The sequence below is a fragment of the Mixophyes fleayi genome, chromosome 9 (genome assembly GCF_038048845.1).
Source record: "Mixophyes fleayi isolate aMixFle1 chromosome 9, aMixFle1.hap1, whole genome shotgun sequence".
Lineage (NCBI taxonomy): Eukaryota > Metazoa > Chordata > Amphibia > Anura > Limnodynastidae > Mixophyes > Mixophyes fleayi.
In genome coordinates this window covers 65,598,069-65,614,325 of record NC_134410.1, presented here as the reverse complement: position 1 = coordinate 65,614,325, position 16,257 = coordinate 65,598,069, and the positions used below count along the sequence as shown (strand labels likewise).

Sequence of the window (16,257 nt, the reverse complement as noted above, 5' to 3'; positions counted from 1 at the left end):
TACTTATTACAATTTTTTGACCCAACTACTTCTAAAACAGGACTGCTCAGTAATTATTTTGGAGGTGTGCCTTGAAAAAATTTGGAGACTCTAAGGGTGCCGCGAACTGCAAAAGTTTGGGAACCACTGCAATAGAACATAGGGAGACCAACACTGATTTACAGAACAGGTTAGATTCTAATTGTAAATAATGCTTCATATTGTTAGATGGTTTAACAATTGCAGAACAGGATGATGTTAATTGACAAACCTGATTCTCCCATTTTTTTTCTTCGACCACTTGTTTCCATTAGAGCTCCACTACCACCTACTGTGAAATTTTACTAACATGCTCCTCCCCCTAGTCAGCACTGCGCAGCTGCATGTAGTCAACCCTGGGGCTCGGGCTAATGGTAGGAGCATGATAGTATGACAGCTAAAGTAGGTAGTAGCGCAGATCAGGTTATATGTAATTTGTTTTGTTCTTTATTTGTACATTATATATTTTTAAGTAATTCAGACTTAATCTATATTATAATCAGGTATGGAAACACATTTGCCCAAATTATGAACCATTTTTCTAGTCTGCAACCTGTGCTTTCACAAACACCATAGTCGCTTATGGTAGAGCCATTGAGTATGTAACTGCCATATACAATACACATGAATTGAAATAATAAAGTAATTCATTTATGCAAAGCCCATCATAATTCTCTATGAAGAAACATAAATTGCACTCTGCAACAAAGATTACATTTTACGTCTCAAATTTCTGAATATATAGAAACACAACATTTGATGGCACAAAATATCCTACAGGTTCACGAAGTGCCTTTTTGTGTGATTTTTTTTGTGATGGGTGTTCTTTATTTTCTAATTCATAACTATAGTCACATGTTTGTCCCATTCATCTTTGAATTATTTCACTGTATGCGGGGGGACTCAATTATTAGCAAACTCCCACATCAAAAACAGCAATGTTCTGGGTACCGTAACACCCGGAACCATGTGTAGCCAACACAACGCACAAGGCTCCTATGGGAACTTGCACTGAATTGAATTCCCCCCTATGTGGCATATTTATGAAAAGCGAGAAGTCCTATTGACAGTGAATATGGTTGATAAATTATGTTGTAAAAATCCCCTTATTTTCAAAAAGAATATGTCCTGATCTCTTTTAACACAACTGAAATATTTGAAGGTTTCTATCATATCATACCTTCCCCTTATCTCCTCCAAACTGCACATAATCAGCTCTACACATATTTCCTGAGAAGTTTTGCTATGCAGCCCACATACAAAGTACTCAAGACGCGGTTTTACCAGTGGTCAATATACCGTCTTCCTACTACTACTAATACCTCTTCCTTTACAACCACACTTTCTACTAGCTTCTCCCACTGTCCAGCACGGTTTGCTTGTCTTTTTACCATCTAAATACATAATTCCAAGTTAAACTGAATAATAAAAAAGCACCGGTTTCTCCTTTGCTGCTTCCTTTTCTCTGTTCTCAAGTTTCCTACAAGTAAGAAATATAGCTTTGTTGCTTAATACTAGTTATTGCGAGTCACCCACCCCAGATGGAAAATCTCAGCGCCTGCATCTGACAGTATCCTGGGCTGTACATGGTGAAACTCCCAGCATGCTTCACTGAATATGGCACACAATATGAAGGAGACAGCGAAATGCTCAAGAATTATTCTCTCTTCCTCTTCACTTCTCCGCCTTCTCTTTCACCCCCGCATGTTGCATATCATTGTCCTAATTCATTTATGATATTCTGGGAACTGTTTCAGATTAGTGGCATTCCGTTATTATCCTTCCTTTCTTCATGCATACAATCATTTTTATTCTGCTGCCAAAGTGACATTTAAAGAAGTGACATCTGCAAGATGATTTTTTTTTTTTTTTTTTTTTAAAAATTAGATCTGATACCTACAGGTTTTCATTGGTTTTTTTTTTAACTTAAGTCACATCTTTACACACATGAGTATAGTTATGCAGCAAACAATTTCCCCTCCTCTAGAGTTTACAGCTTTGTCACTTTAAGACAGTGACAGAAGAGACACAAGGGCAGAATGTAAATGGATGTTGAGAGAGTCATGGAAAGGGAGGGCATGGAGGCACAGGCAAGGAGAGTGGGATGCTAGCAGTGAGACATAGGGAAACAGGACACACAGAATACAGCAAAATGCCAAGCTGCACATATGGGACCTTCAGGAAGGAAAGAGCACATAAATGCAGTTAGTAGAAAACCCAGGTTGAATGAAAGGAAACATAATAAAAGTGAATGGTAAATAAGGAAAGGAATGTGTTGGAAGGAGGAAGAAAGGTGAGAAAATACAGTGTAAATAATTGAAAGAAGTGAGTAGGTGAGACAAAAATGGAGCGATAGCATAGAGAAGACAAAAGAGTGGGAGCAACTCAGAGAGACTGGTACTAGGAGAATAAAACAAGGAGGGGGATGAGATATGGAGGCACGGATGTGCTTCAGCAGCAAAGAGGAGAATAGAGGGAGAGTGAATAGAAAGAAGAAGGAGGGCTGGATAAAGGTAGGAGGAGAGGTGTGTGAGGTAAGAATAACTCAAGGCGAAAATGCAGAACAGGAAGAGAGTGGGGAAAAAGAGAAGCAAGAATAAAGGAAGTAATGATAGCATGAAAAGAGACTAGGGCAGGGGATAACATCAGGTGAAAAGATGAGAGACTATCAGAGATAAATGAAAGGAGAAGGTGATGAATCAGATGAGAGGAGTGCAGAACACCTGGAAAACAGCTGAAAAAAGAATAAGGACAATAAGATAAGAAGCAGAGTCTTGTCTCCTGTTTTGTTATAGGCAGCATAATATATGAGAGCAACAGAAACGATTTTAACATATAATAATATAGAGACAGGAAATGATGGATTTATGGAGACACGACCAGGACAGTGCATAGCTGAAAATAAGTACTCTGCGCTGCAATAAAGGCAATGGTGCATAAGATGAGAGCTAGCAAACGGAACTAGACACAGGGATGGAAAGGTGCAGAAATATCGAAAATATGGAACACATCCCTCCCCACCACCACCTCTTCAGACAAGAGCTTCTATGTTGCCCCCTTCCCCCTTCTAACACAGGAGCACCCTCTCCCCACCTCTTCTCTCCTGCAGTGAGGGTCTGCGGCTCATTTTCATGTTCACTCATTCACGCCGTTGCCAAGGAAACTGCAGCCTGTCGCGCGCCTCCATTCAGCCCTGCTACCCTCCCCCAACTTTTCAGTAACACTTTCCTGCCTGACACATTCTGCAGCAACAGGCAGAAGAGCTGAATGCAGGTGCCACTCTCTGCATCAACAGGCAGATGATATGAACGCATGGACCAGGATTAAGCAGCAAGACAACAAATCAGTAGTTATACTGCAGGAGAAGATCACAGGGGTTACAGACTGCAGAAAGCAAGCATACTAAACTCGGGAGTCACACTACCCAGCCAGATAAACAATCGTTGTATGGCATCTGATGAAGTCACCTTTTTTTTTTGCAAATCAGATGCATAAAAACCCAGTAAAATTTAATGAGTGAAAAAGCCGTCTCTATTCCACTGGTGCTCACCTATTTTCTATCCAAACACCCCTGTGAGAAAACCACTGAGAGCCTGGAGAGACTGTAAAAAGCTGCCCTAATGAGCTCGGCTTTGCCTGCATGCGCAATATTTATGTAAATGAGCTGCTTGACCAACTCCATGCTGCATGTACGAAACAGCACCACGTCCGTCACACTGATCACCAGAAAGAACTTACACTTTCTAGTCTAGTAGTGAAGTCACTCCTGTAAGATCATAGAACTTACAGGTACACAGCCGTGATGTCACATGACTCTCTTTGAATGTGTTCTGTGGATAGGAGATATGGTATATGACAGTGTTGGCTAACCTGTGACACTCCAGGGGGTAAATGTATCAAGCTGAGAGTTTTCTGGCGGGTTTGAAAAGTGGAGATGTTGCCTATAGCAACCAATCAGATTCTAGCTATCATTTTGTAGAGTGTACTAAATAAATGATAGCTAGAATTTGATTGTTTTTTCAAACCCGCCGGAAAACTCTAAGCTTGATACATTTACCCCCAGGTGTTGTGAAACTACAAGTCCCAGCATACCTTTCCAGCAATAAGCTGATATATATATTGGCAAAGCATGCTGGGACTTGTAGTTCCACAACACCAGAAGTGTCACAGGTTAGCCAACACTGGTATATGAGGTCTGTTACCTGTATGAAAGCAACCTTAACATGGCCTTAATACTTAAGGCTTCAATTCCAAAATGGTCAAAGCACCCTGGAAAACTCTCTTTGGTAATGTCACATTAATTTGGGCAGGTGCATCTAGATTTCTGCCAAAGTCTATAGTTTGCGAGCAAGATGGTGTTTGCGAATAGGGCAGATGTTTATACTGGTTGAGGAGTTTGCCAGAGTTAGGGCATTCCTTACTAATTATGTAGCATATCAGAAGAAAATATAGGCTTCTTTATCAGGAGTGATGTTATTAAAGTGAGATTTTACACCAGCTCAGAGCTGGAAGACATCAGGTTTCACCTTATGAGATCTATTTATGACCAAACTTAAATTGTTCATGTTAATTTTCATTTCTTATTGCACTGAAATTAATTAACGTGACAATTTATCAAAATTGATTAACTGGGACAGCAGCACCTATAGGAACCTGTCCCAGCGAACAATCTATAGTAAGTGATCACAATTGCAGGTTTCTATGTTCAGGCAGAATTTGCAATGAGAAGAGCATGAAGACTACCAGGGGATGTGATGATTCCTCTTCTGCGAGGCTCTCCCCATAGGTTATAACGGCTAATGCCACATCTGCGTAGGCACGCCCTTACTGTACTTTGCCTGCGTCCATCCACAACCCTTTCCATCTTTCAAGTTGTAGGCAGCTGTGTCATTTGCGTTTGGACATGAATTGCATGAAGTTGTGGCGTAAGTCCCGTTCTGGCGCATGCCGCATGCGCAGAGATAATTCACGCAAGATACATTAGGTACAGGAACATTAGTTAACAATAACGGGGAATATTTTTTTTTTATAAAGACAAAACGCATATCCAATAGTGTTAAAATAAATATACTAGCATTTGTAAAACTAGTACAACACAAGTAAACAGGACTGACAATGGCTGTCATTGTTTCCGATGACAGCACGCAGACTCCACTATTTACTTTCATTCCAATGCGTTGCGTTAGTGTTGAATCACAATTTTCCAAATGATTCTTGCTTCATTCCATGCGTTTAATACAAGTTAAACATACTGCAATCAGTGGAGTGGCCTACAATGATCTTCCAAACCCAAGAAAAAGCTAGTTAACAACTACATAGCAAATGTGTTTGACATGTGTTTTCACTTACAAATGGAGTGTCTTAAATGTTGCAGATAACACACATTATAGAGAGTAGACCCAGCAGAGAATCTTACTTCAAAACAAAAGAAAGCATGGATAGCTTATATAGACATCTCAGATAGGGAACTGGAAATGACAGTTAATGTAAAGTTCTGCAACTGTGTAATAAGTACATTTCTACAACTATAAACTAAACAATTAATAGCAAATTGTGTACTGTGCAATAGCAGCCAAATATAGATAGAAGAATATTATCATGTATTTAAAGCCAAGGAGTCTCATGAGATGAAATGTAAATCTCGCCTTCATATAAATCCTTGGTCCCCAATTTATAAAACAAAAACACAATGTAATTAGAGATACTCTAGAATAGCAATGAGGACTAAGGGCCTTATTCATTAAGGATCTTAACTTAAGAAACTTCTTATTTCAGTTTCCTGGACAAAACCATGTTACAATGCAAGGGGTGCAAATTAGTATTCTCTTTTGCACATAAGTTAAATACTGACTGTTTTTTCATGAAACACACAAATACTTGATAGCTTATTTGTACACTGGAATTTTAAGTTGATATTTGTGTGCTACATGAAAAAACAGTCAGTATTTAACTTATGTGCAAAACAGAATACTAATTTGCACCCCTTGCATTGTAATATGGTTTTGTCCAGGAGACTGAAATAACAGCCAGTTTTTAACTTATGTGCAAAATAATAAACTAATTTACACCCCTTACATTGCAACATGGTTTTGTCCAGAAAACTTAAGTAAGAAAACTTACTCAAATTCTTGCCTAAGTTCCTTAATGAATCAGGCCCATATTCTTTAAAATGTTTCTATGGATTCAGTCTGAATGGCTCAAATACATTGGTATTTAAACAAGATATACAGCATTTCACAAATTCATTTTATTTACTACTATTCATTCAAGTGAAAACTAATTATAAATTTTGAAATCAAGAACACATTTTCCATCTTTTCAAATCAGTGGCGTTATATAAATAAATGGTAATGATGATGTTGATGATATCATAAGTGACCTGTTGCACTTTAGTGACATCATTCTCTTTTGTCATCAAAATGTTTAAGTATTACTAGAGCTGTCATAAAATATTCATGCTATTCTTCAGCTATCGTAAAAGATAACTCACTAAATGGGGCATAGTACAACACACCCCTGACTTAGATTACTTTATAATAATATACTACCTTTTACACACTTGGGGGTTAATGTACTTAACTGCGATTTCGTCAAATCGATGGTTTTTGGCGATTTGCTACTGTGATAGGCAGCGTGTTACTGTGAGCGGCAGAATGCTACTGTGAGCAGCAGAGTGCTACTGTGAGAGGCAGCGGCGTGCTACTGTGAGAGGCAGCGGCGTGCTACTGTGAGAGCCAGGGTGCTACTGTGAGAGCCAGGGTGCTACTGTGAGCGGCAGAGTGCTACTGTGAGAAGCAGAGTGCTACTGTGAGAGCCAGGGTGCTACTGTGAGAGCCAGGGTGCTACTGTGAGCGGCAGAGTGCTACTGTGAGCGGCAGAGTGCTACTGTGAGAGGCAGCGGCGTGCTACTGTGAGAGCCAGGGTGCTACTGTGAGAGCCAGGGTGCTACTGTGAGCGGCAGAGTGCTACTGTGAGCGGCAGAGTGCTACTGTGAGAGGCAGCGGCGTGCTACTGTGAGAGCCAGGGTGCTACTGTGAGCGGCAGAGTGCTACTGTGAGATGCAGCGTGCTACTGTGAGAGGTGCTACTGTGAGAGCCAGAGTGCTACAGCGCTGGGGTCATGAGTTCAATTTCCGACCATGGCCTTATCTGTGTGGAGTTTGTATGTTCACCCCGTGTTTGCGTGGGTTTCCTCCGTGTGCTCCGGTTTCCTCCCACACTACCAAAACATAATAGTAGGTTAATTGGCTGCTATCAAAATTGACCCTAGTTTCTCTCTCTCTGTCTGTCTGTGTATGTTAGGGAATTTAGACTGTAAGCTCCAATGGGGCAGGGACTGATGTTAATGACTTCTCTGCACAGTGCTGCAGAATCAGTGGCGCTATATAAATAAATGGTGATGATGATGATGAGAAGCAGCGTGCTACTGTGACAGCCAGAGTGCTAATGTGAGAAGCAGATTGGTAGTATATGTGGCAAACTGTTAGTGTTAGCAGCAGAGTGTTAGAGAGGCAGTGTGCTAGTGTGAGAAGCAGGATAGCTATATGAAAGACAAGCACCAGTGTGTGAGAAAGAGCAGTCGTATGCAAACATAGTGCCAATATGAGAACAAGGGGTAAATGTATTAATCTGCGGTTCTTGCATTTGCAGATACTCAGCAACTTTGCAGGGCAGATTTCAAACAACATCTTTAAAGGCAAAACTTAATTTCTCATAACCATCTGCTGAAAAGTTTGTGACTCTGTGTGTACACACTTCCACATTTGCCCGAAATCGTTCCATAGAAGTTTAGAAAACCAAACCAAGAGATCCGATATATTTTGGTACAATAAAACATGATCATGGGAGCATACACACTCTTTCAATATCTGATCAAATGGTCATGAATTGTGTGGTCTGCAAGATAATTGCATAGATATGTACCCAGCATTACTGTTAAAAGCAATGTGTGTAAGATTGGCAGTGGGAGAGACAGTGTGGTAGTGGGAGAGACAAAGCAGTAGTGTGAAATGCAAAGTGCTATGGCCAGATGCATAATGTTAGTATACAAGGCAGAGTGCTAGTGTGTACTCTGCATTACACAGGGATAGATAGAGAGAAGGCTAGTCTAAGGAGATGAGAATATAACAGACAGAATAGTAAATATTGTGGTAGGAACACCTTGTATTAAAATATTACATACATTATTTAATGGGTTTCGGATTGTGCTGTACATCTCTTCTTTTTCTTTTGGGATTTATTTAATGATATGGTGCAAAAAAGAAATGACATCAAGTGTTCGGTGTACACCATTTTATTAAATAAGCCTTTATGTGCATATGAAGAGGAGAGGTGAACATGTCTTTGTAGTGTGCATGTGAAGGACAGAATGTATTCACATCTGTGAATGGAGAGAGACAATGTACAAGTGTATGCAAAGGACAGAATCGTAAATCCTGCTAGGGAAGATAGGATGTCCCTAATAACCAGAACATGAAGCTATCTATTATCATATACACTTCCTTTTCATACATGCTTTGGTAAACTAAACGCTTGTCCTGTATTGAACTGTTGAATATTTAGTGAATAGACACATACTGTAAAATAAACATTATGTGGCTACTCCATTCAATTCAAGGGTATACCTCCTTATTTATTGAGCAGAGTAATGAAACTTGAAATGTTTTGTTGTAGTAATGCACAGCTTCAAGTGTATTTTTAACAATGTACTTGCTTTATTTGCAAAAGGCAATAAAATAAACTTGAAAAAAATGTATTTGCTTTATTATGACTAAAAAAAATTATGGCTAAAAAAATAACTAAAAAATAGTTGTGGGTGGGGTACAAAACATTACAATAAAATACAAACTTTTACTTATCTGCTGCTCTCAGTTCACTGAATCATCTGAGTGGCCCAATAATCTAAGACCCCTGTGACATTGAAGCACGGTGGCTTAGTGGTTAGCACTTTTGCCTCACAGCACTGCGGTCATGAGTTCAATTCCAGACCATGGCCTTATCTGTGAGGAGTTTTTATGTTCTCCTCGTGTTTTTGCTAGTATGTTATGTTAATTGGCTGCTAATAAATTGACCTTAGTCTCTCTCGGTCTGTGTGTGTATGTTAGAGAATTTAGACTGTAAGCTCCAATGGGGTAGGGACTGATGTGAGTTCTCTGTACAGCGCTGCGGAATTAGTGGTGCTATATAAATGGATGATGATGATGATGATGATGATGAAAGTACCACTCATCTAAATAGGAAGACAATTCATGAGGGATGGGCATCAACACCAGCTTGGTTTGTTTGAAACAGCCCAAGCAGGAAGAGGACAGTGTTATGCTGCATGGGTCAGGTATTTTAACATTTTAATTCTAGATTTAAATTTTTATGAGGAGTATACATATTCTGTAAGTACAGTAAGTACAGTATTAGTAATATTGTGGATGTAAAGACGATTTGGAGCAAAAATAAGAGTAGATAATGTAAGAGATCCAATCAATCATTTTTCACATGTAAACATAGACATAGAATTTACAGTAGGTGGTTGTGCAGCTTTAAGTGTACAAATTATATGTATTAAAGAATGACTGCAAGTGTTTTTAAAAATTAAATTTCCCTGGGACCCAGAACCTTCCTCCTCTGCACTGAAATTGGGTCTCTACAAAGGAGAATTCAATTTACAGAGATTGCCACAGCAGGATGTAATGGGCCAGACACTCAATATTTAATTTCATCATTTCAGTCCACCAATGTATTTTGTTTGATAGTTTGCAGTAACTATTAGCAGTGGCACTTTCAAATGCAACAACGCTGCACGCTGAAAGGTCCGCTGCAAGCTGGCCTAATATCCTCTGCGCAATCAATGTGACAGTTTCCCCCACCACAGAAGAATGATGTCATAGCGGAGAAACATCCACCATTCAGGTGTCTGCATATTGGTGGGGAGTTTATTTTTAAAACAACTATTTAGAAACTTCTCCCTTTAGAAAGGATCATTTGAATACCCTGTAAGACGAATTGTTAATTTCTCAGTATTACAAGCTCATTTAGGCACAAGTGGATGTTTTATTTTCATACCTTATTTCATTTTTTCCCCCCTGCAACATCTCTATTTAGCCAGCCTGCAGCGATGGCCAAAAATCTTGAGAATGACACAGGTATTGGTTTTCACAAAGTTTGCTGCTTCAGTGTTTTTAGACCCTTTTGTCAGATGTTGCTATGGTATACTGAAGTAAAATTACAAGCATTTCATAAGTGTCAAAGGCTTTTATTGACAATTACATTGAGTTTATGCAAAGAGTCAATATTAGCAGTGTTGACCCTTGTTTTTGAAGACCTCTGCAATTCGCCCTGGCATGCTGTCAATCAACTTCTGGCTCACATACTGACTGATGGCCGCCCATTCTTGCCTAATAGAGTTTGTCATAATTTGCTGGTTTTTGTTTGTCTACCAGCCTCTTGAGGATTGACCACAAGTTCTCAATAGAATTATGGTCTTAGGACTTTCCTGGTCATTGACCCAAAATTTCGATGTTTTGATCCCTGAACCACTTAGTTATCACTTTTGCCTTATGGCAAGGTGCTCCATCATGCTGGAAAAGGCATTGTTCATCAGCATACTGTTCTTTATTCATAGCTGTGTTCTTAGGCAAAATTGTAAGTGAGCCCACTCCCTTGGCTGAGAAGCCACCCCACACAGGAATGGTCTTAGAGTGCTTTACTGTTGGCATGACACAGGACTAATGGTAGCGCTCACCTTTCCTTCTCCGGACAAGCGTTTTTCCAGATGCCCCAAACAATCTGTAAGGGGATTCATCAGATAAAATTACTTTACCCCAGTCCTTTGCAGTCGAATCCCTGTCATTTTTGCAAAAAATCAGTCTGTCTCTGAATTTTTTCCTGGAGAGAAGTGGCTTCTTTGCTGGCCTTCTTGACACCAGGCCATCCTCCAAAAGTCTTCGTCTCACTGTGTGTGCAAATGCACTCACACCTGCCTGCTGCCATTCCAGAGCAAGCTCTGCACTTGTGGTGCCCTGATCCCGCAGCTGAGTCAACTTTAGGAGATGGTCCTGGCGCTTGCTGGACGTTCTTGGGTGATCTGAAGCCTTCTTCACAACTATTGAACATCTCTCCTTGAAGTTCTTTATGATTTGATAAATGGTTGCTTTAGGTGCAATCTCTGTGAGCAGCAATATCCTTGCCTGTGAAGCCCTTTTTGTGCAAAGCAACGATGACTGAATATGTCCTTGAAGATAACCATGGTTAACAGAGGACGAACAATGATTTCAAGCACCACCCTCCCTTTAAAGCTTCCAGTCTGTTATTCTAACTAAATCAGCATGGCAGAGTGATCTCCACCCCTGTCAACACTCTCACCTGTGTTAACGAGAGAATCACTGACCTAATGTCAGCTGGTCCTTTTGTGGCAGGGCTGAAATGCAGTGGAAATGTTGTTTTTGGGATAAAGTCCATTGTCATGGCAAAGAGGGACTCTGAAATTAATTTCAATTCATCTGATCACTCTTCATGACAGTATATGCAAATTGCTATAAAAAAATCTGAGGCAGCAGACTTTGTGAAAAATAATATTTGTGTCATTCTTAAAACTTTTGGCCATGACTGTATTTGCTTACCCACTCCCTCCCCCTACAACAATTGTTTCAGTATGAAAAGTTGAAACTGGACTTGGCCTACTCTCCTATTTAATGACTCTGCAAGAACTAAGCTACTACATTTCCTGTGCCTTATTGCTCTCTATTCAACACTTCCACCCACTCCCCCACATCATTACTCTATACTACATGCCCAAGCTTATCGTCTCTATCCTCTGTCACTCCACCCCCAAAACCACCACATATCACCTTGTCCCCCAGGTCTTCCACTCCTGCCAATCTTATTCCCATCTTTCATCTTTTCATCTTGCACACCTTCCCCTGTCCTGTGCACTCAGGAGTGCAAGATCTATTTGCAATAAGCTCACTCTCTTTACATCTTCCTCTCCCATACCTTTGGTGTCCTGGCTCTAATAGAAACATTGATCTTACAATTTCTTGATAACTTCACCACCTGGCATTCCCATTTCCTCTCCTCTGATCTTCCCATGATTATTATCAGTTATTTAAACATTTCTACTGACACTCCTATTGCTAGCAGCTGCCTCTAAACTCCTAACTCTCACTTCTTCCTATGGCCTCTCCCAATTGAAAACTTCTGCCACCCAAGATGAGGGTCACTCCCTGGACCTAGTGTTCTCCCATCTCTGTGACATCTCCAACTTCTCTCTGACAACAATATCCTTTCCTTTACCTTCTCTTTACCCACTGCCCCCCAACTCCCACCCAAATTTGCTTGCACGCTGCGTCCCATCAACAACATTGACCCCATCATCGATGCATCCTCCCTCGAACTCCTTGTCGCTCCCATTTCTTCCCTATCTTGCCCCAATGCCGCTGTCACTCTTTATAACTCCTCACTCTCTGTTGCTCTTGACACTGCAGCCACCCCAATCTGTCTTTGCCAATATAAACCCCAACCCTGGCACTCCCCTTACTTGTCTCCTCCAAAAGTGTTCCTGTTACTCTGAACGCCAATGGAGGAATTCCCACTCCATCACTGACTTCATCCACTTTAAATTCATCCTTTCCTCCTACTATTGTACCTTCTCTCTTGCCAAACAAACCTATTTCACATCCCTCATCTCCTTCCTGTCCAATAAACCCCAACACCTCATCGTTACCATTAATTCTTTACTGTCTCCTCCCCCAAACCATCCCCCTAGTCCATCACTGCTCGACTTTGCCACCTACTTCAACAAGACTGACTCTATCCACAATGATATTTGTTCTCGCCAGACTCACCTTCCTCCGCCTGTCCTCTCTATCGCTCACTCTGCCACCCTTGGCTTTTACCCTCCTGTAACTATGTCCGAGATCCTCACTTTTCTCTCCTCCTTTTCATCTACAACCTGTCCTCTTGACCCTGACCCCTGAAAGTTCCTCCACTCCCACTCTCCCAATGCCTGTCGTCACCTTGCTTACCTCTTTAACCTCTCTCCTTCCACTGGTATCTTCCCCTCGGCCTTCAAGCATGCTCTCATCTCCCCTGTTCTCAAGAAACCCTCTCTTGATTCATCCTCCCTCTCCAACTATCGCTCTGTATATCTGCTTCCCTTTGCTTCTAAAATTCTCAAACAACTTTTCTTCAATCGTCTGACTCACTTTGTCTCTTCCCACTGTCTTCTTGACCCTCTCCAGTCTGGCTTCCGTCCCCTGCACTCAACTGAAACTATCCTCGCTAAAGTAACAAACGACTTACTTTCAGTTAAGTCCAAAGGTCACTTCTCCCTTCTCGTACTCCTTGACCTCTCTGCTGCTTTTGACACCGATGATCATTCTCTTCTCCTCACCACCCTTCACTCCCTAGGTCTTTGCAAAACAGCTCTCTCCTGGTTTGCCTCCTACCTCTCTGGCCCCTCTTTTAGTGTAACTGCTTCCAAACCCCCCCCCCTCTTCTTCTTTCTATTGGAGCCCCCCTCGGTGAACTTATTCAATGATTTGTCCTCTAATACCACCTCTATGCTGATGACACACAACTTTACCTTTACTCCCCAGACCTCCCTTTCGCCTTCCTAATCCAAGTGTCTAGCTGTCTCTCAGCTGTAACTACCTGGATGTCACAGCGCTTTCTCAAACTCAACATCTCCAAATCTGAGCTCATCATCTTTCCTCCAGCCAATGTTTCTGTTACTCCCAATATCTTCCTCTCGGCTGAAAATATAACTCTCTATCCTGTCAACCAAGCCCGCTCCCTTGGAGTCATCCTCGACTCTGCCTAGCTTTAACCCTCATATCTAGTACCTCACCAAATCCATCCTTTCCTCTCTCAGGAAGCAACCAAAATCCTGGTCCATTCACTCATCAATTCTCGTCTCGACTATTGCAACCTCCTTCTCACTGGCCTTCCTGACTCTCACTTTCTAACCTTCAATCCATACAGAATGCTGCGGCTAGGCTCATCTTCCTCTCCGGTCACACCTCTTCCTCTAGTCCTCTGCGTAAATTACTTTATTGGTTCCCTATCTATTTCAGAATTCACTTCTAGCTCCTTACCCTCACTTACAAAGCCCTTACCAACACTTCTCTCCCTTACATTTTTGACTTTGTCTTGTGGTACATACCTACCCAACCACTCTGTTCTGCCTTTGACCTCCACTTCAATTCACCTCTTATTACCTCCTCCCATACTCGCCTCCAAGACTACTGCCATGCTGCCCCCCACCTTTGGAACTCCCTACCCCGCCTCACTCGACTCTTCACCAACCTTCAGTCCTTCAAACACTTACTCAAAACTCAGCTTTTCAACTCACCTTTTTGTACCACCTCCTAACCATCTTATCCTTCACCTCTTCCTTTGCCTGTCATCTCCATTTTCTCATAGTTAATCATACTGTCTCTCACCACCCCTCCCTCTAGAATGTAAGCTCTTACAAACAGGGTCCTCACAACTATCGTCCCATGTCTGTCCACTGTCTGACTCCCTTGTATGTCCAGTCATGTGTTTTACTGCACTCTGTGTGAGTTCGCATACCATTACTCACACTGATCTGTGCTACTTAATGTATATTACCTTATCTGTTACTTGATTCTGTATCCAGCGCTATGGAATCTGTGGCACTTTACAAACAAACAAATAAATAAATAAATAATAAGAATAATGCAATTTAATAATTCTAACCTGTACACACTCAACAACACTACAGTTTTAATTTAAAAAATGTACTAAATAGATATTTAATTACCCTTACCAGTACCATGAATAGGTGGTTATACTAATGTAATTTAAAACTTTCAAAACTGTTTCACAAGACATGCTTCATAAAAAACCTGATTCCCAAAGTTAGACTGATTGATGTGTGGTGTCTATATCATACTAGCAAGCAACAATATTATTTTATTACATAATCGCATCAGACAACGTCCACACTGTTATTATCTATCTACAAGGTAAAATATTTGGCCAAGCAGATATCAGATCTCACACAACTATTGGCCATGTTACAAACTGACATCTCCATAGAAACACCCTTAAGGTGTTTTAAACCCTGTAGTCTGAATCTTATCTGTTAATTCCGTGATTGAATGACAGAATACTTTGCTATTAAAGGAGATGTCTAATAATACAAAAAAAATAATAATGCGCTTAAAACCCTAACCGAAACAATTCCCTACACTACATCAGCAATTATTGTTTCTTTACGCAGATATTCCAGTATGCTGCATCACTCTCCCTTGTCGACTGCTGGAGCCCTTTTTTAAAAAACAATTTGCCACCTACTAGGTGGATTGCTTCCCGCAGCTAACATTGCCATGTTTAGTAGGCAGAGAACAAGGGCTGAACTACACATCTCGAAATGCTTGCACCCCACCTTCATCTAGCGTGTATTCCCAAAACCTAAGGGCTACATTTACTAAAGGGTAGGTTGATGAAATCGCCTGTTTTCGGCGGTTTTTCTGGCATTTAAAACCTGCTGGATTTACTAAAGGCTAAACTGCTAGTTAAAAGGCAGAAGACCACATTTTAACAAAACACCACTTTACAAATAACCATTCCAATTTGTAACATGATCAAAATACAAACAGCCAGATTTACTAAGCTGCTGTTTGACAAATTGCCGGGAAACCGCCAGAAAAACAGCCAAAACAAAAGATGGTTGTGAGAGGCTAGATTGCTCAAACTGTATGCTGTTTGGGCTGTTCTGCCATTCAGAACCTATGAGGAGACACCAGAGACATATACATTATAGGGGCAATCATTATTTATTGCTGAAGGGGCAAAAATAATTTAGAATTAACTTATGGGGCAAATTCTATTTTTTATTATATTAGGGGAGCAAAATTGTCCTTCCTATAATCAATGTACAGGGAGGAGATGGGTTCAACAAGTATTTAAGTAGTAAAGTAGTAGATGCCCCTTACTCTAAAACAGGGGTGTCCAACCTTTTAGCTTCCCTGGGCCACATTGGAAGACGACGAGTTGGTTTGGGCCGCACATAAAATACACTAACATTAATGATAGTTGATCATCCAAAAAAACATAGAAAACATAGTTAACATATTACACTTACTTGGAAATTAAGTTAGTAAGAGTTAGGAAACCTGTTGCAGAATCATGATTAAAGCAGTAGTCCCATTACCAGCTGCAATTAAATGCCAAACTTTTTTTTCCTCTCTTTCTGCACCCATGAATAATTTTTGTTATTGAC

The 16,257-nt window shown here is 40.7% G+C and overlaps 1 protein-coding gene across 4 annotated transcripts in view; it reads right to left on the bottom strand.

The window, feature by feature from the left end:
* NLGN3 (neuroligin 3) overlaps positions 1 to 16,257 on the bottom strand; it is a 69,655-nt gene that overhangs the window by 36,899 nt on the left and 16,499 nt on the right. The window contains exon 1 of one of the 4 annotated variants that reach the window (XM_075184469.1): positions 3,112 to 3,212. The exons of the other annotated variants lie outside the window; for them this stretch is intronic. The gene's annotated coding sequence lies outside the window, so the exon portion shown is untranslated. Of the gene's footprint in view, positions 1 to 3,111; positions 3,213 to 16,257 lie in introns of those variants that run through there. 4 annotated transcript variants of the gene reach the window in all.